Below are 23,392 nucleotides of genomic sequence, written 5' to 3'. Positions count from 1 at the left end.
AAGGGCCAACTTGAGTCAAATTGATCACTTTATTGCATTGTCTAGAGCTGCTTTCTTACTACAAGAGTAGAATTGAATAGTTGAGACACACAACATATGTCTCAAAAACTTAGAATACTTACAATCTGACCCTCTACAGAAAATATTTGCCAACTTTTGCTATTGTTGGTATCTACAGCCATATATATGATTGATAAGATTATATAGAGAGAATGTATAGTACCCCAAAAGCACTTAGAATTGACCTCCATCGTGTCCCTAAATTAAAATGGCAAATCAAAAGACTTGAGGATAGAATTTAAATGGGAGCCAAATATCTAGTAAGAAAAGTAGAGAATGTTTTGTTATAGAAGACAGAGATCCGTAGTGACTTATGAAAGAATAGTGGTCAGCAGTGCTGCCCTTCAAACTGTCAAAATTCAAATGGAGTATAAACTGAAAACTGGTAAGAAGTCACTGGTGTCTTTGATGAGAGTACTTTCTATAGACTGGGAAAATAAGAAGTGAGTGACAAATGAGGAATAAAAGGATGATTGGGAAATAGAAAGAGAAAACATGTAAAAAAATCTTTATTTTTTAAGGAGTATGTAGGATGACAGGAGATTTTTGTAAAATTTATTTAGTGCCAGAACTAATGCAAATAACTATGAGAGAGTTGAAGATTTAGAAGAGTTTGATAATCTTTCAAATATGTGACAGAATGGTATCCAGAGAAAAGTGAAAAAAAAAAACATTACTTCTAGGATGACAAGGAGGAGAAACTTTGGCTGAAAATGTGGGTATGTTTTAGTTTTTATTAAGACATTTAACAGTATCTCTCCTGAACTGACTTTTTCCATGTTAAAAGAGAGATCATCTTGCAGTCTAAGGGATGAGGCAGAAGAACTGAAATCTAGAGGCATGAGAAAAAGCTTTGCTATATTGATGAATAGAATGTGAGCAAGAACAAACTATGAAATGAACGCTAATTAGCAGCACTGAGGACTCACATGAAGTTAGAGACCTTGGGTTCATACAGACATTGGTATGCTTTCTTCTATGATTCTTTTATTAGTGTTCTGGAGCCTGTTATGGGTATGGGTATCACATAGAGTTGGGTTAATTATCATGCAGCCACAACTAGGATAAATCCTACAATATGACACAGTCTGGTATAAAAACAGATATCTTTGGGGGAAACGTCAAAATTACAAGTCAAGAGTTAATAAAGGAAAGAGGGTATGTCCTCCCAATCTTTCCATTAACCCACAGAAAAGTGTTCTAGGACCCATTGACTAAACAGTGTAGATTTGTGTGCCAGAAGGGGGAAACTAAGTCAACCCTATGTTTTTCCTGTTTTGCTAATGTTACTATAAGCAATTTTGACCCTAATATTTTTTGGAGTATCAAATAAGGTTTATATATGTCAAATGTTTAAAAGTTACTAATTAATCTAACAATTGTTAAATGAAATGTATATTATTCTTTTACCTTGCCTTTGTAATAGCAAATTGAAAAAATGTGCAAAGTTATAGTGTTTATGATTTAAGTCAGCAAAATGTCAGATGCCTGATCAAAACAATGAATATGAGCAAAAAAAAAATTATTTAATTAAATCCATAACTCAAGAAGGCTGGATTCAATTCTGTCTTTATCGGTAATTATTCTTGTCATAAATTATTTTATGTATCTTAGTCACAAATTTTATTGGAGAAATCTGTTACAGATATCTGTGATTACTTCCACTTTTTAAAGTTAAGCAGACTACTTTTATAAATAGTTATCTACATTTTTTTTGTTTCTTAAAAAGCTCCATCTTTGCATATTTTATTTCTGTCATAATCTCAATGTGTAATTACTTTTCACTAATCAAAGGATTAAATATAAAATGTTACTGAATGAATGTGTACAATCTTTGACTATATTTGTAATGATAATACAAATTATGTAAATGTAAAAATAAAAATAAAATTAGTATGTTGGTATGTGGTTACTTTTCCTCTAAAATATTCCAAATTATCTAGTTTGTTAAAAGATAAAACACACTTTTATTAACTATTATCAAAAATATTAAACAAGGAAAAACTATTGTATAGTTTTGAAAATTTAATTACATTTTATTAAATATTTGTATTAAAATAAAACTACTCAAAATATACAATTTCCTTATCCATTGAGTGACAATGTAAAGAATCAGTATCATGATTCATATATGTTTTGACTAGATCTACATATCGGCAAACTTTAGAAAAATATGAATTACTTAATATTGAAAAATGTTTATCAAAGGTTATATATATAAATGTTTTATACACTGTTGAAATCCTATGTAATTCTAGAATAAAGAGAAGTAAGCAAACACATATTCAGATCTACCTGGAAATAATATTTTATCATGGAAATAATGTATTGTCTTCAGGCTATCTGACAAAAAAATTGACAATGTAACTAATTTATCTTCTATCTCAACTGGGAATTTCTGCTTCTCAAATCTTCTTTACACTCTGAAATAATGAATCTCCCACATTAGCAGCAACCCAACCACATTTAGACACGGTCACCTTTTAATGTAAAGACAGAAGAAAGAAGAGAGGGAAAAGTGTTTCCTTGGGCCATGATGGTGATACAAAGGTATGATTTTCATTCAGGCCTAAACAGTGGATTCAAGATCCCCAACAGCAGAGGAATAAGTATGTTCTGTAATAAACTCTGTGTGTGTGTGTCTGTGTGTGTGTGTGTGTGTGTGTCTGTGTGTGTGTGTATGTGAGATAGAGAGTTAGAAAGACAGATAGGAAGCAGAGACAGGAAACTTTGTGATTCCATGCTTCCCAGGACTCATGACTCAGGAAAATAATCCTATCTTTCCTGTGACAGAAGACCATGCTGACCATAAGAACAACTTCATTGTAGGGAATAAGCAACTAGGGTTTAGGAGCCAGGCAATCTAGGCTTTGTACCAGCTGATGACAGAAAACCAACTGCCCAGCATTTGTGATCTTGAGCCCAGTGAGAAGTTATTGTCATTTCACTCAAAGGAAGGCAGTCATACATGTGTGAGGAACTAAACGTAGACTTAGCCCTTCGTGTTAAGAGGAGAATCTCTAATACAAGCCATCTTATTGTCCAGGCAAGAAAAGGCAAGTTCCCGCTTTTAGACAATTCTACTCTTCCCACCACAGCCAAGATTGGGCTTTATCCTTTAAGAGACACAAAGGACATAGAGAAAATATGTTAAAAGCTGGGGTTGTTGATGGTTGAGGGGCGGGAATATGAGCAAAATGGAAAGTGATTGAAAGCACTATAGGCAGGAAGGAGATGGTAGGGTGAATAGAGGCAGAGAAAAATTTTCAATGAGGTAGGTGAAGAAATGCATTTGGGGTTCCTGTGAGAGAGCTCAAGGGATTGACAAACATATGCAGAGAGTGAAACATCTTTAACATGACAGAGGAATCAGGGTTCCTTAAAATTGTGTGGCTAGTTTAGGTCCATGGAAGTTGTCGAATAAAATAGAAGTAGAGAGAAAGCAAAACTCCCTTGAAAATTGAGAGTTTATATTACAAAGCCAGTTATTAATACAGAAATAGACTCAACCAGGATGATGACAACCCTTGCAAGGATTGAAAGTATGATACTGGATGATAAACAGTGACTAAGATTCTAATTGGCAACTATGAAACAATATTGTGAATGGTAAAGTGTGGGAAATATGGAGAATGAACAGTTTTATCTTAACAAGGCTGTCAGAGAAATGGTATTCTCACAGAAGGATTATGTTATAATTCTTTATTCTTAATTTCTATTAGTCCCTTTACATCTCCAATTTTTCCTTGACCCAAGTTATAGATAAGGCAAAGAGATGACAAGAGAAACATGTCAAGATGTTGAGGATGCAGAGCAATAACTTGTAACTGAGTTGGAGGAAGCATACACAGCATGTGATGGAGATAGGGTGTGGGAGTGATACTAGAGGGGTTTTGAGTTCAACTGATGAAGAATTTTTGATAGTTTATTTCCCAGTAAAACTTGCGTCCCAAGGGTCTCAGATCAGCAGAGGCAGAAGACTGAATGACACAATAAATACCTAGATTGGTTGCTGAATAGATTGCACCAGAATCTTCAGTTCACTTATTCAAAAGGCTGAATTATAGGCTACATCCCCAAGTGACTGAGGCAGAATAGTTCATGTTGAAACAGGAAATGAACATTAAACGTTTTTTTAAATGATTGACATTCTTACAGGAAACAAAATGAATGAAGTTCTGATATGTAGTATTATAGTGGTATGATGATTCAGGAGAATAGTTTGGAGAATCAAGAAAAAAATATCTCAATGGACAAAATACCCCTGATAGCAAAGTAGCCTTTTATACATCAACATTTGAGAGCTCCTGCTTTATATATGCTGTTGCATAGGCAGAGATTATCAGACCAGATTTTAGACATTAAGACTAGAGCATATGTCCTGGGGAGATTGGCTTACTTAAATTTAGTTTCTTATGTGCGTGCATTTTAATTTAACAATACTCAAATGTAACTAGGATTTTTTGTTGTTCTTACTGGGAGTGTTTATGATGTTTTGAGGCAAAGTGAAGCATTAAAAAAGAAAAAGAAAGTTTAAAGGACATTGTTTTTCAGCCTAATTGCTTTAATACATACTTGGCATGTGGCCTCACTATTTATAGGCTTTAGATATATGAGGTCTTTAAGAAAATGATATGTCTGCACTATTAATTTCAGCCTGATTTGCTCTCTCAAATTATAGCTTTAATGAAAATGAACAAAGGGGTCAGACTGTTTAGAGTTTGCCTTAATCAGTGGTCATAGGGTCTGTAGTTATTTTTGTAATTGGTCGTCAACCACAAAGTAAAATTTAGAGAATATATTTAGAACCCAAGAGAAGAAAGAAGTAAAATATGTAAAAAGGAGAATGGTCTATCAAAATACTCAAACATTTGTTTTAGATTTCTTTGTGTATCTATTTATATTTTTCCAAAGGTTATTGGGGTACAGTGGTATTTGGTTACCAAATACAAAGTAAGTGCTTTTGTGGAGATTTGTGAGATCCTGGTGCACCCATCACCCAAGCAGTATACGCTGCATACTACTGGGAGTCTTTTATCCCTTGGCCTCTTCCCACCCTTACCCCCAAGTTCCCAAAGTCCATTGTATCATTCTTATGCCATTACACCACATAGCTTGGCTCCCACATATCAGTGAGAGCATACAGTGTTTGGTTTTCCATTCTTGAGTTACGTCACTTAGAATAACAGCCTCCAGTCTCATCCAGGTTGCTGCAAATGCTGTTAATTCATTCCTTTTAATGGCTGAGTAGTATTCTATTGTTTGTCCGCTCATTGTTTGGTAGGCATTTGAGTTGGTTTCACCATTTTGCAATTGTGAATTGTGCTACTATAAACATGCATGTGCAAGTATCATTTTTGTATAGTGACTTCTTTTACTTTGGGTAGATACCCAATGTTGCCGGAAGTCAGGGACCCCAAATGGAGGGACTGGCTAGAGCTGCAGCAGGGGAACATAAATTGTGAAAATTTCATGGACGTTTATCAGTTCCCAAATAATAGTTTTATAATTTCCTATGCCTGTCTTTAATCTCTTAATCCTGTTATCTTCGTAAGCTGAGAATGTACATCATCTCAGGACCACTGTGATAATTGTGTTAACTGTACAAATTGATTGTAAAACAAACCTGTGTGTTTGAACAATATGAAATCAGTGCACCTTGAAAAAGAACAGAATAACAGTGATTTTTAGGGAACAAGGGAAGACAACCATAAGGTCTGACTGCCTGTGGGGTCAGGCAAAAAGAGCCACATTTTTCTTCTTGCAGAGAGCCTATAAACGGACATGCAAGTAGGAGAGATATCACTAAATTCTTTTCCTAGCAAGCAATATTAATATTGATACCATGGGAAAGGAATGCATTCCTGGGGGGAGGTCTACAAATGGCCGCTGTGGGAATGTCTGTCTTACGCGGTTGAGACAAGGACTGAGATATGCCCTTGTCTCCTGCAGCACCCTCAGGCTTACTAGGGAGGGGAAAAACTTTGCCCTGGTAAATGTGTGATCAGACTGTTTCTCTGCTCTCAAACCTTGTTTTTTGTTGTTTAAGATGTTTATCAAGACAATACATGCACAGCTGAACATAGACCCTTATCAGTAGTTCTACTTTGCTTTTGTCCTGTTCCTTCAGAATTATGTGATCTTTGTTTAGCTTTTTGCCATTTGAAGCATGTGATCTTTGTACCTACTCCCTGTTTTACACCCCTCCCCTTTTGAAACCCTTAATAGAAAACCTGCTGGTTTGAGCCTCAGGTGGGCATCACAGTCCTGCCAATATGTGATGTCACCCCCGGTAGCCCAGCTGTAAAATTCCTCTCTTTGTACTCTTTCTCTTTATTTCTCAGCTGGTCAACACTTATGGAAAATAGAAAGAACCTATGTTGAAATGGTGGGGATGGGTTTCTCTGATAACCCAAAATTAGGATTGCTGGATTAAATGGTAGTTCTACTATTAGTTCTTTAAGAAATCCCCACACTGTTTTCCATAGTGGCTGTACTAGTTTACATTCCCACCAGCAGTGTAGAAGTGTTCCCTGATCACTGCATTCAAGCCAACATCTACTGTTTTTTTTTTTGATTTTTTGATTATAGCCATTCTTGCAGGAGTAAGGTGGTATCCTATTGTGGTTGTGCATTTCCCTGATCATTAGTGATGTTGAGCATTTTTTCATATGTTTGTTGACCATTTACATATCTTCTTTCAATAATTGTCTATTCATGTCCTTGGCCTACGTTTTGATAGGACTTTTTTTTTTTTTTTTTCTTAATGCTTGTTTTGAGTTTGTTATAGATTTTGAATATCAGTCCTTTGTCAGATATACAGATTGTGAAGATTTTCTCCCAATCTGTGAGTTGTCTGTTTACTCTGCTGACTGTTCCTTTTGCTGTGTAAAACCTCTTTAGTTTAATTAAGTGCCAACTATTTATCTTTGTTTTTATTGCATTTGGTTTTGGGTCCTTGGTCATAAAATCCTTGCCTAAGTCAATGTCTAGAAGGGTTTTTCCAATGTTATCTTCTAGAATTTTTATATTTTCAGGTCTTAGATTTAAGACCTTAATCCATCTTGAGTTGATTTTTGTATAAGGAGAGAGATGAGGATCCAGTTTCATTCTCCTACATGTGGCTAGCCAATTATCCCAGCACCATTTGTTATAAATGGTGTTCTTTCCCCACTTCATATTTTATTTGCTTTATAGAAGATCAGTGGCTGTAAGTATTTGGGTTTATTTCTTGGTTCTCTATTCTGTTTCATTGGTCTATGTGCCTATTTTTATTCAAGTACCATGCTGTTTTGGTGACTATGGCATTATAGTTTGAAATCAGGTAACGTGATGTCTCCATGTTTGTTCTTTTTGCTTAGTCTTGTTTTGGCTCTGTGGGCTCTTTTTTGGTTCCATATGAATTTTAGATTTTTTTTTTCTAATTCTGTGAATAATGATGGTGATATTTTGATGGGGATTGCATTGAATTTGAAGATTGCTTTTGGCACTGTAGTCATTTTCACAATATTGATTCTACCCATCCATGAGCATGAGATGTGTTTCCATTTGTTTGTGTTGTCTACGATTTCATTCTGCAGTGTTTCGTAGTTTTTCCTGTAGTGGTCTTTCGTCTTGGTTAGGAATATTTCTAAGTATTTTATTTAAATTTTTTTGCAGCTGTCATAAAAGAAGTTGAGTTCTTGATTTGATTTTCCATTTGGATGATGTTGGTGTATAGAAGAGCTAATGATTTGTGTACACTAATATTGTATCCAGAAACTTTGCTGAATTCTTTTATCAGTTTTAAGAGCTTTCTGGAGGAGTCTTTAGGGCTTTCAAGGTAAATGATCATCTTGTCAGCAAACAGTGACAGTTTGACTTCCTCTTTACTAATTTGGATGTCCTTTATTTGTTTCTCTTGTCTGATTGCTCTGGCTAGGACTTCCAGTACTATGATGAAGAGGAGGGTTGAGAGTGGGCATCCTTGTTTTGTTCCAGTTCTCAGAGGAAATGCTTTCAACTTTTCCCCACTGAGTATTACATTGGCTGTGGGTTTGTCATTGATGGATTTTATTACATTGAAGTCTGTCCCCTGTGTGCTGATTTTACTGACAGTTTAAATTCTACAGGGATGCTGAGATATCATGTGATTTTTGTTTTTAAATCTGTTTATGTGGTGTATCACATTTATTTATCTGCATATGTTAAACCAACCCTGCATCCTTGGTATGAAACCTTCTTGATCATGGTGGATTATCATTTTGATATGTTGTTGAACTCAGTTAGATAGTATTTTGATAACAATTTTAACATCTATGTTCATCAGGGATATCGGTCTGTGGTTTTCTTTTTTGGTTATGTCCTTTCATGGTTTTGGTATTAGGGTGACGCTGGCTTCATAGAATGAATTAGTGAGGGTTTCCTCTTTCACTATGTTGTGGAAGAGTGTCTAAAAAGATTGCTACCAATTTTCTGTGAATTTCTGGTAGAATTCTGCTGTGAATCCATGTGGTCCTGGATTTTCATTTGTTAGTAATTTTGAAATTACCATTTCAGTCTCCCTGTTTGTTATTGGTCTGTTCAGGGTATCTAATTCTTCCTAATTTAAGCTAGGAGGGTTGTATTTTTCTAGGAATTTATCCATCTACTCTAGGTTTTCTAGTTTATATATATAAAGGTGTTCATAGTAGCATTGAATGATCTGTTATAGTTCAGTGGTGTGAGTTGTAGTATCTCCTGTTATGTTTCTTAGGGAGGTTATTTGGATTTTCTCCCTTCTTTTCTTGGTTAATCTTGCTAATGGTTTATCAATTTTATCAATCTTTTCAAATAATTAGCTTTTGTTTCATTTATCTTTAGTATCTTTTTGTCATTGTTGTTCAGTTTCATTTAGTTCTGCTCTGATCTTGGTTATTTCTTTTCTTCTGCTGGGTTTGGGTTTGGTTTGCTCTTGTTTCTCTAATTCCTTGAGGTGTGACCTTAGAATGTCAGTTTGCACCGTTTCAGTCTTTTTGATGTAGGTGCTCAGGGCTATGAACTTTGCTCTTAGCACCATCTTTGATGTATTCCAGAGGTTTTGATAGGTTCTGTCAATATTGTCATTCAATTCTAAGAGTTTTTTAATTTCCATCTTGATGTCATTTTTGACCCAATGCTCATTCAGGAGCAGGTTATTTAATTTCCATGTATTTGCATGGTTTTGAAGGTTTCTTTTGGAGTTTGTTTCCAGTTTTTTTCTACTGTAGTCTCAGAGAGTGCTTGATATAATTTCAATTTTCTTAAGTTTATTTAGGCTCGTTTTATGGTCTATCATATGGTCTGTCTTGGAAAATGTTCCCTGCGCTGTAGAATAGAATGTGTATTCTGTGGTTTTGAATTAAATGTTCTGTATATATCTTTTAAGTCCATTTGTTCCAAGATGTAGTTTAAATCCATTGTTTCTTTTTTGAACTTTTGTCTTGATGATCAGTCTAGTGCTGTCAGTGGAGTACTGAAGACTGCCACTATTATTGTGTTGCTGCCTGTCTAATTTTTTAGGTCTGTTAGTAATTGTTTTATAAATTTGGGAATGCCAGTGTTTTTGTTTTATAGGTCCTTGTGACTTATTATTTAAATAGGTTTTATTTTGATGTGTTTCCATGAATTATTTCAAGATTTAGAGTTTCTTCAGCAGTTCTTGTAGTGGTGGCTTGGTAGTGTTGAATTATTTCAGCATTTGTCTACAAAAGAATGTTTCTTTCCTTCATATATGATGCTTAGTTTCCCTGAATATAAAGCTCTTGGATGGAAATTGTTTCATTTGAGGAGGCTGAAGATAGGACCCTAATCCTTTCTAGCTTGTAGGGTTTCTGCTGAGAAATCTGCTGTTAATCCTACAGATATTCCTTTATAGGTTACCTGTGCTTTTGTCTCACAGCTCTTAAGATTCTTTCCTTCACCTTAACCTTAGATAACCTGATGACAATATGCCTAAGCAGTGATCATTTTGTAATGAATTACCCAGGTGTTCTTTGTGCTTCTTGTATTTGGATGTCTAGGCTGGGGAAGTTTTCCTCAATTATCCCCGAAAATATGTTTTCCAAACTTTTAGATTACTCTTCATCCTCAGGAGCACAGATTATTCTTACATTTGATCATTTAACATGATCCCAGACTTCTTGAAGGCTTGTTCATTTTTGGTTTTTGAGACAGAGTTTTTCTCCTGTTGCCCAGGCTGGGGTGCAATGGCATGATCTCAGCCCACCACAATATCTGCCTCCCAGGTTCAAGCAATTCTCCTGCCTCAGCCTCCCAAGTAGCGGGGATTACAGGCACCTGCCAATATGTGTGACTAATTTTTGTATTTTTAGTAATGTCAGGGTTTCATCATGTTGGTCAGGCTGGTCTCGAACTCCCGACCTCAAGTGATCCACCTGCCTCAGCCTCCCAGAGTGCTGAGATTACAGGCATGAACCACCACACCTGGCCTCATTCTTTTTTCTTTGTGTTTGTTGGATTGATTTAATCTGAAGACCTTGTCTTAGAGCTCTGAATTTCCTTCTTCTACTTGTTCAATTCTATTGCTGAGACTTTCCAGAGCATTTTGAATTTCTATGAGTGTGTCCAATGTTTACTGAAGTTTTGATTGTTTTTTCTTTATACTATTTCCTTGAATATTTCTCCCTCCACTTCTTGTAGCTTTTTTTTTTTTTATTTTTTTTTTATTTTTTTTATTTATTTTTTATTTGCTTGCACTGGACTTTGCCTTTCTCTGGTGCCTCCCTGATTAGCTTAATAACTAACCTCCTAGATTTTTTCAGGTAAATCAGGGATTTCTTCTTGGTTTGGATCCATTCCTGGTGAGCTAGTGTGATTTTCGGGGGTGTTAAAGAGTCTTATTTTGTCATATTACCATAGTTGGTTTTCTGGTTCCTTCTCATTTGGGTAGGCTCTGTCAGAGGGAAAGTCTAGGGCTGAAGGCCATTGTTCAGATTATTTGGTCCCACAAGGTGTTCCCTTGATGTAGTACTCTCCCCCTCTTCCCATGGATGTGGCTTCTTGTGAGCCAAGCTGCAGTGATTGTTATCTCTCTTCTGAGTCTGGCCACCTAGCAAGCCTTCCTGGCTCCAGGCTGGTCTGGGAGTTGTCTGCACAAAGTCCTGTGGTGTGAACTGTCTATGGGTCTCTCAGCCATGGATACCAGCACCTGTTCCAGTGGAGGTGGCAGGGGAGTGAAATGGACTCTGTGAGAGTTCTTAGCTTTGGTGGTTCAGTGTTCTATTTTTGTGCTGGTTGGCCTCCTGCTGGAAGGTGGCGCTTTCTAGAGAACATCACCTGTGGCAGTATGGGGAGGAACAAGCAATGGGAGGGCCCCTAGAACTCCCAGGAGTATATGCCTTTTGTCTTCAGCTACCAAGGTGGATAAGGAAGGTCCACCAGGTGGGGGCAGGGCTAGGTGTGTCTGAGCTCAGACTCTGCTTGGACAAGTCTTGCTGTGGCTGCTGTGGAGGATGGGGGTGAGGTTCCCAGGCCAGTGGAGTTGTGTATCTAGGAGGATTATGACTGCCTCTGCTGAGTCACGCAGGTTGTCAGGGAAGTGGGGGAAAGCCAACAGTCACAGGCCTCATCCAGCTCCCACGCAATCCGAAGGGCCGGTCTCACTCCCAGTGTGCCCCCACTAACATACCTGAATCTGTTCCAGGCAGTGAGCTAGCAGGGATTGAGAATTTGCCCCAGGCTATCCACCTCCCAGCTGCAAAAGAAAAGGTCTTGGTTCTTCCCCAACCTGTGGAGTCTGCACACTGGATTAGCAGTGCACACCTCCTCTGAGTACTGGCCAGGAGGCTTCTTGTATGGTTCAAATTGGTACAAAGTTCACCGGGAGACTTCTTTCTCCCTGTGGCATTTTCCCGTGGGCCTCTGGTCACCCTCCTGATGGATCCTTGTGGTGCCAGGCTGGAATGGCCTGCTTGGGACGCAGCGAGCTCCCAGGGCCTTTTCTGCTGCTTTCTGTACCTGTGTATTTCACTCGGCTCTCTAAATTCACTTAGCTCCAGGTAAGGTCAGCAACTTCTCCTGCAGGCGGACCTTCCATTTCTCCAGTGGCAGTGTATGTTCAGGAGCGGAGGATCTCCATTTCCCACTTCTGCAGTTGGGGCACTCACAGTATTTAGGGTGTCTCCTGGGTCCTGTAGGAGCAGTCCCCTTCTTTCATAGGGTCTGCTTATTTTAGATTTAAACACATAGTCTATGCTTACTGCAAACTGTCTGTATTCTTCCCAAATTCTTATGCTGAAACCTAACACCCAATGCAATGGTATTAGGAGGTGGGGTCTTTGCAAGATCATTAGGTTATGAGACCAGAGCTTCATGAATGGAATCAGTGCCCTTATAAAAGAGGTCACAGAGATCTCTCTCACCACTTCTGCCATGTAAGGTTATAATAAGAAGAGCACAGTCTATGAACTAGGAAGCAGGCCCTCACTAGACCCCAGTCTATCAGTGCCTTGATCTTGGATTTCCCAGCCTCTAGAAATATAAAAAATAAATTTCTGTTGTTTATAGGCTACCTAGCTTACGGTATCTTATTTCAGCAACTTGAACAGACCAAAGACAATGCTTTTTGTGACTTTAACCTATGAGGTTAATGGCAAATTTATATTTATTCTAAGACAATATTTCTACAATGTTCTGACGTGAAATGTATTATACATGTTATTAGTATATCTAGATAATATTAAGTCTTATATTATTTATCACACTAGTGATGATACTAAGGAACAGTGAAGTTAAATTGATAGCCTAGCATCAACAGAAAAATTGTTAATAAAATTCACTTTTCTTGATTCTATTCCAGGATCCTGTATCATACCTCATTCTATAGATATTCTCTGTGGATAGATATTATTTTATATTTAATCATTTGAAATTATTCTATTTTGAAGTTAAATAATTCTGAAGTACCAATAGATATTTTCATCATTTATAAAGGAACATAAACACCGAGGAGATAGACAAATACACAGTGCCTTCATTCGTTTAATAAATACATACTAGGTAGCTTTTTTATGCATAGTAATTTTTTTGCCATACATGAATTCAAATAATGGTGGAGATTTAGAATGCCAAAATGTCCAATTTAGAAATTATGGTATTATGTGGTTCACACATAGACACATATACATTAATTTGAGTTATTTTGAAAATGAGCCTATAACATTGTGTTTCTATCATTAGTAATTCAGATATACACAGATAAAAAGGAAAAATTATTAACTGGAGTTCAGGAAATCCATTTCCAGTCCTTCTATCCAATAGCTGTAATCTAGATTTCTTACTAGCCACTCAGAAGCTTTAACCTCTATGCAGTTATTGCTTAATCTTTGGGGGGGCTCAATTTTTTATTTATAATAAAAAACTTCAGATTAAGAAATCGCTAAGTTGTATGTATTTTAAATACCTTTTGTCTGTTAAATCATTTGGAGTCAGAGCTGGTAGGAATCACTGTGAATTTCTTATTCTCTTTTATATTCGTAGGTAGTGCATTTGATCAGGTAAAAGGTACATTTTCTAGTTTCAGAGATGGAACCAGATCAATGTCTTGTTATCTATATCTTGTGATTTTTTTGTGTATGTCTTTAAACACCTCTGCAGATGTTTAAAGACACACAAAAAATCACAGAACATAGATAAAACATGATTCTCCTCCTGCACTCTCAAGCAGAAGGGAAGAAAATGGGGGAAAAAAAAAAAAAAACAGATTTTTTGGAGAGGGAAGAGTAAAGGCTTTATTGTCATTTCAAGTAGATTTCTTTCTTTTCTGATTCAGAAAAATTGTCTCAACAGTGGGCCTTGTGACTTATTGTTATGTACTGGTGCAGTTTTTCAGTAGTATAAACACAATTTTATAGAGTACCTTTAAAAATTATTATTCAACTTTTCTTCCTTTTATGTTAGGCTGAGATCAAGAAGTGAGTTAATTATAAATACTTACAAAACAAATCATGTATTTTTCTAACAGAGCTTATTAGACAAGCCACTTGAGTATTTGGACTTCTTGGTTGACACTTTCAAGAATCAGGAAAGTGAAAAGAAAAAGAATTAGGAAATTGAGATGAGAAAAGTAAATTGACTTGGACAATGCCACAGAAATAATACATGTTGGAGCTTCATTCATATTGCAGTCCTCCGAACTTAAGAATCTATAGTCTTACACTGCAATACATTGCGTTTAGTAATAGGCATCCATAGTAATAGTATTTATATGTATAAATATTTTCATGATCATGATGATTATTAGATGTGTCAGAAACACCTGAAGCTATAGCTGGATTTCCAAGTTTACTGTAATTTCTAATTCCTAGACTCCTTTCCTGACTTATTTTCATGTATTGTATGATTTGTATTGATTGAGGGTTTTTCTTGTCTTTTAACTTATTCCTAGGAATTTCTGTTTTTATTTTTAACATGACAAATGCATTGCATGCCTAACCAGTGACATATCAAAAGCTTTCTTCAGCTGTACCTTCAAGACCAGTGATCACAAAGATATTTACTAAAGAAATATCAGCTGGGTGCTGTGGCTCACGCCTGTAATCCCAGCACTTTGGGAGGCTGAGGCGGATGGATCACCTGAGGTTGGGAGTTCGAGACCAGCCTGACCAACATGGATAAACCCCGTCTCTACTAAAAGTACAAAATTAGCTGGATGTGGTGGTGTGTGCCTGTAATCCCAGCTACTTGGGAGGCTGAGGCATGAGAACTGCTTAAACCCGAAAGGCAGAGGTTGCGGTGAGCCGAGATCATGCCATTGCACTCCAGCCTGGCCAATAAGAGCAAAACTGTGTAAAAAAAAAAAAAAAAGAAAAAAAAAAAGAAAGAGAGAGAGAAAAGAAAGAAAAAAGAAATATCTATAAAATTTATTTCCTTGTTTTTTATTGAAAAATAAAATGTTATGTATTTTCAATCTTGTTATTCTATTTACTGAATTCCTATTACACTTAGTGAGTAACAATTTGGCTTTTATTTTAGACAAACCATATCTTCTCATTAAAAAATCTCTTTATTTGATAATTTCTTAAAAAAGAAATATCTATAAAATTTATTTCCTTGCTTTTTATTGTAAAATAAAATTTTATGTATTTTTTAATCTTGTTATTCTATTTACTGAATTCCTATTACGCTTAGTGAGTAACAATTTGGCTCTTATTTTAGACAAACCACATCTTCTCATTTAAAAATCTCTTTATTTGATAATTTCTAATACTATTTTCTGGCTCCCAAATTTGTTGTTCAGCATAATTTAAGTATTTGACTGACAGATACAATCATCTCCACCAAAGACTCAGACTGTTCAAGTTCGAATTTCACTCTAGGACACATTAAAAAGCCTAAATTATATACTCTATGTTTATACCCTAGTTTCTTTATCTACAAATTGTTAACAATAATGAAATCTTCCTTAGAGTCATATAAATATAATAAAAGTATTTATAAATATAATTATATAAATATAAAAGTGTTCATAAATATAATAATAAAAAGTGTTTTATATTTTTTGACAGATAAACAATTTGTAATAAACATTAGCTCATTATTACTAATAATAAATAATTATCATGATAAAGACATTTAAAGTTTATTTGAGAATTTACTGATGTTGCCAAATGTGAAGGCAATTGCATTAAGTATTATGCAACCCTTGTAAAATAAGAAAATATCTTTGTCTACATATATATAGGGTTATTCTAGAAAGATAGCTTTTTAAGTGATTTTTTTTTTTTTTTTTACTAGTATCAATTTTGGTGAAGTTTTTCTTGATTCTAATTTACTCTGAAAGTTTTGTGTGTTTTTTTAACGTTCCTGTGAAGAACTTTGCAACTGAAATTGAAAATTCGACTGACCTTATGTCATTTCAGATTTAGTTCCAGAGAAAGGATAACATAATCAGCATCTGTAAGGAGTTGACTACTGATATATGTGACAATAAATAAAGGTGAAAATGTAATAAAAGGAAAAATAGCTTATGAAAGTGTTTAAGTAGGCTTTGCAGCAGAATTTGAGGCTCACCTGGAATGAACATTAATTTAATTAGTTCACTTAGTTAATTTGAAGACATTTTTAGAGGTTAAAATTTCAGCTTCCAAATTGACCTAAGCATTTGTTGGGAAACAACAAGAACTCTGGTTCAAGGCAAGATTGTACCTTTAATCTCGCCAGCTTTTTTTTGTATAAGATGCCATTGGTCTCAAATAGGATACAGAAAAAAAAAAGGTGATGAGAACTGAATCTAATATAGTCCATCTTGTATTAAAGTTATTTTTCTATATGCATTATATTCAATTATTCTATATGCATAATCTTCAATTACCTAGCATGGTGCTTTGAATATTTTATTTGTTATAAATAACTTGGTATTATTCTGATGTGTCTAATAAGAAAGATCCAAATTGGCTATCTAAAAAATGATACAAATGACTAAAAATGATAAAAGACTATTATTTATTTGATAGAGGACCCATAACTCCAGTTTCATATAGAAAACATTATTTTGTTCATTTGCATTTGCATTTATATTGATCCTCTTACAATAAGTTTTATTTTATTTTGCATATATGTCTTAAGAGTTTTTTTCTACTTTCTTTGAAATAAGTCAACTTAATATCCCTTCCCTGTTTTCCTTTTTGTTTAGTGGTTACCCTTGAGATTATATGTGAATCCTTGCATTATGACAGTAGTACAAATTATTAGAGTAATAAAAATGTAATGCAAGTATTACCCTTGCCCCTTTCCAACAATGCTTCAAACTTAAAATACTTTATCCCCATGGGCTGTACTCACTTCTTTTCTTTCAATATTGACATGCATTTTGATTTACATATATTTGAGGCCATACCAAACATACCTATCACTATTTTATTTAGTTACAGTTCATTTATATTTATTCATATATTTAAGCATCCCATTGTTCTTGAGTCCTTCATACATTTTCATGTTTTTATCTGAAATCATTTTACTTCTGAAGAATATGCTTTACTTTTTCTTTAAACACCTTAAAGACACCAATCAATTTTTCTGTTTTCTTCCATATTATTTCTACAATGAAGGTTTCTTCTGACTGTTTTTAAGGTTCCTTCTTTGTCTTTTGTTTTTAGCAGTTATTCCAAAGTGACCAAAGATTGATATTATAAGATGATTCATGCATATAAGGTCCATTCAAAGAACAAGTTAGGTCAATAAATTTTAATGTAACAGAGTACAAAAGTTTGATGATACTCTTTCACATTCCACATTAGAACTATCTTTTGAAAACTACTACATTTTACCAAATTGGTGTTGGTCTCTATCAAATAAAAATATCCCCAGTTATCTAAAAAAAAATCCTAATCCAAATACCCCTCCATTTTCTAACTACATAAATATTGGAGCCCAGATTTTCTTTATGTACTTCTACCAAAAAAATATATCATACGAGATTAAATTCAGAAGCAGATACAATAATGCAACTGTCTTCTAGCAAACCAGATATAAAATATATTTGCTAAAATCTGAAGCAATGTCACTCTTCTCACTATATTTCATTTCAGAAAATATAGTTGTTTTGAAAATGTAGTTGTTTCAATATATGTGTGTATATTAAAATAATAGAGGCATTATTGTTTTTTATTAAATGAATTTAGTACATGTTTTGTATATTTCACAGTTTTGATTTCTAATACATTGAATATGGATATCAATTAGTTAATTAGGTTAATAATTATTTATCTTTATATTAGCACATACATAGTTTTACATAAACACTTTGGGACCTTCAATACTTTTAAGAAAGTAAAGTTTGAAAAATACTCTTGCAAGATGTGCCTACATGTGTTCTTCTTTGTATTTATCTGATTGGGATCCTTAAAACTTCTGGAATGCTTGAGTTGGTATTGTTCAACCCTTGTGGAAACTTCTTCATCCTTCTCTAATTTTGCTATGTTCAGTTCTCTCATCTTTTTCTGTAATCGCAATTAAACATGTGAGATCTTTTACTATGTTGTGCATGTCTCACGTGCTGGTTTTCATGTATTCTACTCTTTTTTTCTCAGTTTGTATTTTTTTTTTCTATTGACTTGTCTTTTATTTCAGTAGCCCTATCATGTGTTGCCAATTCTATTTCTGTACTCACCTATTGAGTTTATAATTTTATGTATTAGATTGTTCACTTTTAGAATTTCCATTTGACTCCTTTTTATATGCAAACAGTGCACGTTAGTCTAGTTAACTGAAATTCTTGCATATTAGAACTATCTTTGTTCTTCACAGCTCTTCAGTCACTGAAATATTGCAAAGTAAGGACATGGTTTTGATTTACGCAAGTTGCAGTTAGCACAGTGGCATGCAAAATAAGGACTGCTATTATTCCAATTATCTACTGATGTTTTGCATATTTTTCTTTACTTCCTAGAACATTTCAGTGATATTCATTTAAAATTCCTTCTCTTAATTATTACACTGATACTCAAAATGCTAGCATGTGAAGAGATAATGAATTTGATTTATAATATAAGTTGGCTACATTGCTTGCTTAATTCAATGGATATTTATTAACATCAACAATTTCAGTGATGAAGGCAATGCATTAGTCTGTGCTCTGGAAGAAGCTCCTTAATTTCTTGACCTTAGCACATTCTAGTTACAAGTGATATTATGCCATTATTGCATAAGAACCTTACTGTAGGCCGGGCGCGGTGGCTCAAGCCTGTAATCCCAGCACTTTGGGAGGCCGAGACGGGCGGATCACGAGGTCAGGAGATCGAGACCATCCTGGCTAATACGGTGAAACCCCGTCTCTACTAAAAATACAAAAAACTAGCCGGGCGAGGTGGCGGGCGCCTGTAGTCCCAGCTACTCGGGAGGCTGAGGCAGGAGAATGGCGTGAACCTGGGAGGCGGAGTTTGCAGTGAGCTGAGATCCGGCCACTGCATTCCAGCCTGGGTGACAGAGCGAGACTCCGTCTCAAAAAAAAAAAAAAAAAAAAAAGAACCTTACTGTATATACTCCTATTTTTCTAATTCTGGATTCTGTGCTAAAGTTATCATACAATTTACTTCTACATATTTTATAAACCTCATAATGCATATATATTATTTTTAATAACAAATAAGCTTTTAAATTTGTATAAATTATGAAAATTTAAAAAACTTGTATTTTGTAAAATAGTTACAAAATCTAGTATCATTTGTCTTTTGCCTAAAGAGCTCTATTCAACATTTCTTACAATGCAGATCTTCTGGGAATTAATTATTTTAGTTTTTGTATGTCTGAAAGCTTTTAATTAATCTTCAGTTAGAAATATATTTTCACTTGTTCTAGAATGTTAAGTTGATAGTTTCTTTTCTTTCTGCTTTTTCAGGATTTTAAATATGTTTCTCCACTATCTTCTGGTTTGTTTCCAAGAACTCTGTTGTCATGCCTACCTTTGTTCTTCAGAATATAATATCTCCTTTCTCTGGTGGTTTTTAAGATTCTACTCTATCATTGGTTTTAAATACTTTATAATGCACCTTGTAATTATTGTTCATATTGAATACACTGTGTTTCATTGAACTTCTTGAATCTGTGCATTTATAGTTCACAAATGATAAGTTAAATAAGTCAGGCACAGAAAGAAAAATACTACATGAATTCATTTATATGTGGAATCTAAAAAACAATCAAATATACAGAAATAGAGAATAAAATAGTGGCTATCCGCTGTGGAGGGTTTCTCGCGGGAGAAACGGTGTGATATAATCAGAAGGTACAACTAGTTATGTAAGATGAACAAGTCTGGAGACCTAATGTAAACCATCAGGATTATAGATAATAAAATAATATGGTATTTCAGATTAATGCTATTTGAGTAGATTTTAGCTACTCTTGCCACAAAAATAACAACCAAAAAAAGGAAAGTTGATAGATATATTAATTTACTTCACTATAGTAACTCTATTACTATTGATATGTATCCCATAACATAAATATTGTATACCTTAAATACACAAAATAAACTTTATTTTTTAAAAATCCCACACATTTTTGAAGAAATAAAATAATTTTTAAATTTTAATTTTTTTTTCCAAAAGTTTTCATTACCCTTTTATTTTCTTCAGGAACTTAGATCACATGTATATTATGCCATTAAAAGTTGTCTTGTAAGTTATTGGTGCTCTTACTTTTTAATTCCTTTTTTGTTCTGTGAGCTTCATTTGGATAATTTCTATTGCTATGTCTTCAAACTTACTAATTTTATCTAACTTACCCTTAATCTTTATTTTTAACTATTTTTAACCTTCAGTGTCATCATCTTCATCTCTGAGAGTCTGATTTGGATCTTGAGTTATGAGATTTTTGATTCTGTGAATTATGAGGTTTTCAACTATGTTTTTCAAAAAGACGAAATATTTCTAATCTTGTGTGAGATCTTCTGTAATTGTTTCAATTATTCATGTGGTTCTTTATTTAGTAATGAGTAGTGTCCTGCTATATGTACACTACTCATTATTTAGCTGATGCCTTGAAGAGACCCTCTTGAGATATCTACAGTTATCTTTTTATGCAGGGCTTTTCTCTTTGGTACATTTCTTTCTGAACTTGTTTCACCTGGGCCACCCTGGATTCTCAGTTGTTCTTATCTCTTGAACTTACAGGCTTCACTTGGGTTCCCCTACCATAGACTGGGGCCTGGAAACTCTTTTTTAGGTGATAAGTTGAAAGAATTTTAGGATTAATCCTATTAGCTTGAGGTCACTATCCTTTGTTACTTGATGATCTATGTGATAAAAACCATTGCTTCATATATTTCGTCTGTTTTTTTTCCTCCTTTTTTTCAGGCTAAATATGATTTCCTATTATTCTATCTTGACCCAACCCAGAAGTACAAAAACTTTTGTGTTTTTCTGGAGTTTTGAAGTTTATACTGTATCTGTTTTAAATATGAATGAGCAATGCTACTATTTAAGATTAAAAAAAAAAACTATAGAATGGATTCTCAGGATATCAGTGTACCATTTTTCATGAATTATAATTTCTTGAATGGTATCTCCTTTTGTAAGATCCAATGACTTTGATAATAGATTAACCTATCTTCATTTGAGTAAAATTTCACTGAAGATGCACATACCATTATATTTTAGATTTTTTCTTATTGTAATTTCATGTAACCAAATGATCAAAACTGATAAAAAAAAAAACCATGCCAGTAGATATTTACTGTATATATTGCATAAGGCAATTTATAATTCTAGTCTTATCTTACAGACCCAAAGCATTTGTAATCATTATGATTATCTATTAAAAACAGACCCATGTGTAACAACCAGCAATTATTTTTTCACTGATTCATAGCAGCTATGACATAAAAACTGAAACAATAGCAACAAAAAAGCTAAGGCTATTAAAAAGAGACTGGATGTATGAAGATGCTTTATTCATCAGAAATTGATAGGTGAAAATAGTCACCTAATGGGAGGATTTATATGGTATAATTAAGGTCAAACACAGTGTAAGTTATAGAGAAGATTCTATTGGCTCTTCATACTGCTATGAGTAACAAATTAAAGGAAAAGATGAAAACGAAAAAAATTACATTCACTTCTAGACTGTTATGTCTTATTCATCCATTGAAATGTAAAAATAAAAGGTTTCTAGATTGGCATACATTTTTTGGATTTCTGGTTAATAGATTTGTGAAAATCAAGTGACTTTCATCATCCACAGGAAATAGTGAGTAAATATTTCCCTTGCATATAAATTGCAATATTTACATTTTAAACATTTTATAAAAGTTAAATGGACATAAGATCATTACAAAGAGGATTTTACATACATACCCATTTTCGAAAGTTGTCTAATTATTCTTTTAGTTTTATACATTCACAGAAACTTCATTATCAAAACAATAGTTAATTAAACATGTGGGCTTGAATATAAACAGCAGTTTTGACAAGTTTATAAAAAAATGTAAATCTTAACAACAGGAAATTATAATTATTTTAGGACATTCTTTAAGCAATTAGCTTTATACTTCAAATTTACCCCCCCAGATCCCTGGTGGTTACAGATTTACACAAAAAATACATTCTACTTATGTCTGACTATAAGAATAACTGTTTAAAATAGAAGATAAAAAACATGTAAAAGAAAAAGATTTCTATGGTTGTTATCCTAAGATTCTCTCCTCATATCCCCTTTTCCTTGGCTTTTTCATAATCGGAGGGAATTAGAACCTACCCTAGTCGAATAAGCTAGTAAAAATAACGACAATTCAAGCCCAATATGAAGCCCAAGACAGACAGGGTGGGCATACCCAGTGATGACACATGGTGTCGTCAATTCCATTTCCCTGGCAAAACTTCCTCCAAAGGACAGAGTCTAGATGATTGTTTCCTCCTTCTCTATCCATTGCCGAGAACCTTTTCTAGAAACCATGTGTTGTTGTTGTTTTTAATTATTTGAAGTACATCTCAAACTTCTCCTGTTCTTTACCTATAAATCTTGGTAGCATCTAGTCTCGGTATTACTTTTATTTTCATTGTGCCTATTTATGTTCATTTCAGTTGGTCTAGGCAATGATGCTTGATAACTTCACTAACAGTATTTCTATGATATTTCTTTTTCAAAATCTATAATACTCATTTTCTAGTGCATTGAATTTTGTCTTCTGTATGTAAATTTCAATTTAAAAAAACATTATCACTAGTGTTAATCATTTGAATCCACTCCTATGACTCATACCTTAATTGTCTCTGTTCTCCAAAATACTCCATCTGCTCACTTGAAAAATGAAGATTTACCTTCACAAACTCTCACTTCTGCCATGTAGCTTATGATGTTTCTTCTATTTGGAATGCCCTCCTCTTTCAATACAGTATCTTAAATAAACCCAGTGCATATCCTTAAAAATCTCCTTTATTATTTGTTAAATCTCAAGGATTCAACAAAATAGGCAATGAAAAAGAAAAGAAGCGTGAACTCTGTCATGACGGTAATATACAGAGGATAAGGGATGGGCATCCAGGCCAAAAGCAGATTTCATGGAGAATGTAATCTCTGATTTGAGACACAATACATGATTGAATAATCAATAATATTTGATACCTACCCAAGAATACATGTAGAAGTATGAAGTATTCTTCTGCTAGACTGTTTTTTAGAAAGAAAAATAAGTCTATGTTCACCACAAAAGAAGTTCGCATGTACTACTAAACTGTGGTACAAACACCCTAATGTGAAAATATAAGTAGTTCAGGAGACATACACATAAGGAACGGAAAGTAGTTCATTATGGTTGGAACCTAAAGCACAAGGCAAGAATAGAGTCAGATGACAGTAAGCAGGGAAGAGGGGACGG

General features: G+C 34.3%; 1 long non-coding RNA gene across 1 annotated transcript; it reads right to left on the bottom strand.

Moving 5' to 3' along the window:
• Nucleotides 1–15,817: 15,817 nt before the first annotated feature.
• LOC110743509 lies at nucleotides 15,818–21,587 on the bottom strand. Its single transcript, XR_002522678.2, has 2 exons — nucleotides 19,046–21,587; nucleotides 15,818–18,729 (listed from the first exon to the last, which is right to left on the bottom strand). It is a non-coding gene; the product is annotated as an uncharacterized LOC110743509 (long non-coding RNA).
• Between the last annotated feature and the right edge of the window lie 1,805 nt (nucleotides 21,588–23,392).

The sequence above is a fragment of the Papio anubis genome, chromosome 5 (assembly GCF_008728515.1).
Source record: "Papio anubis isolate 15944 chromosome 5, Panubis1.0, whole genome shotgun sequence".
Taxonomy (NCBI): Eukaryota; Metazoa; Chordata; class Mammalia; order Primates; family Cercopithecidae; genus Papio; species Papio anubis.
This window is presented reverse-complemented; position numbering and strand designations above follow the sequence as displayed.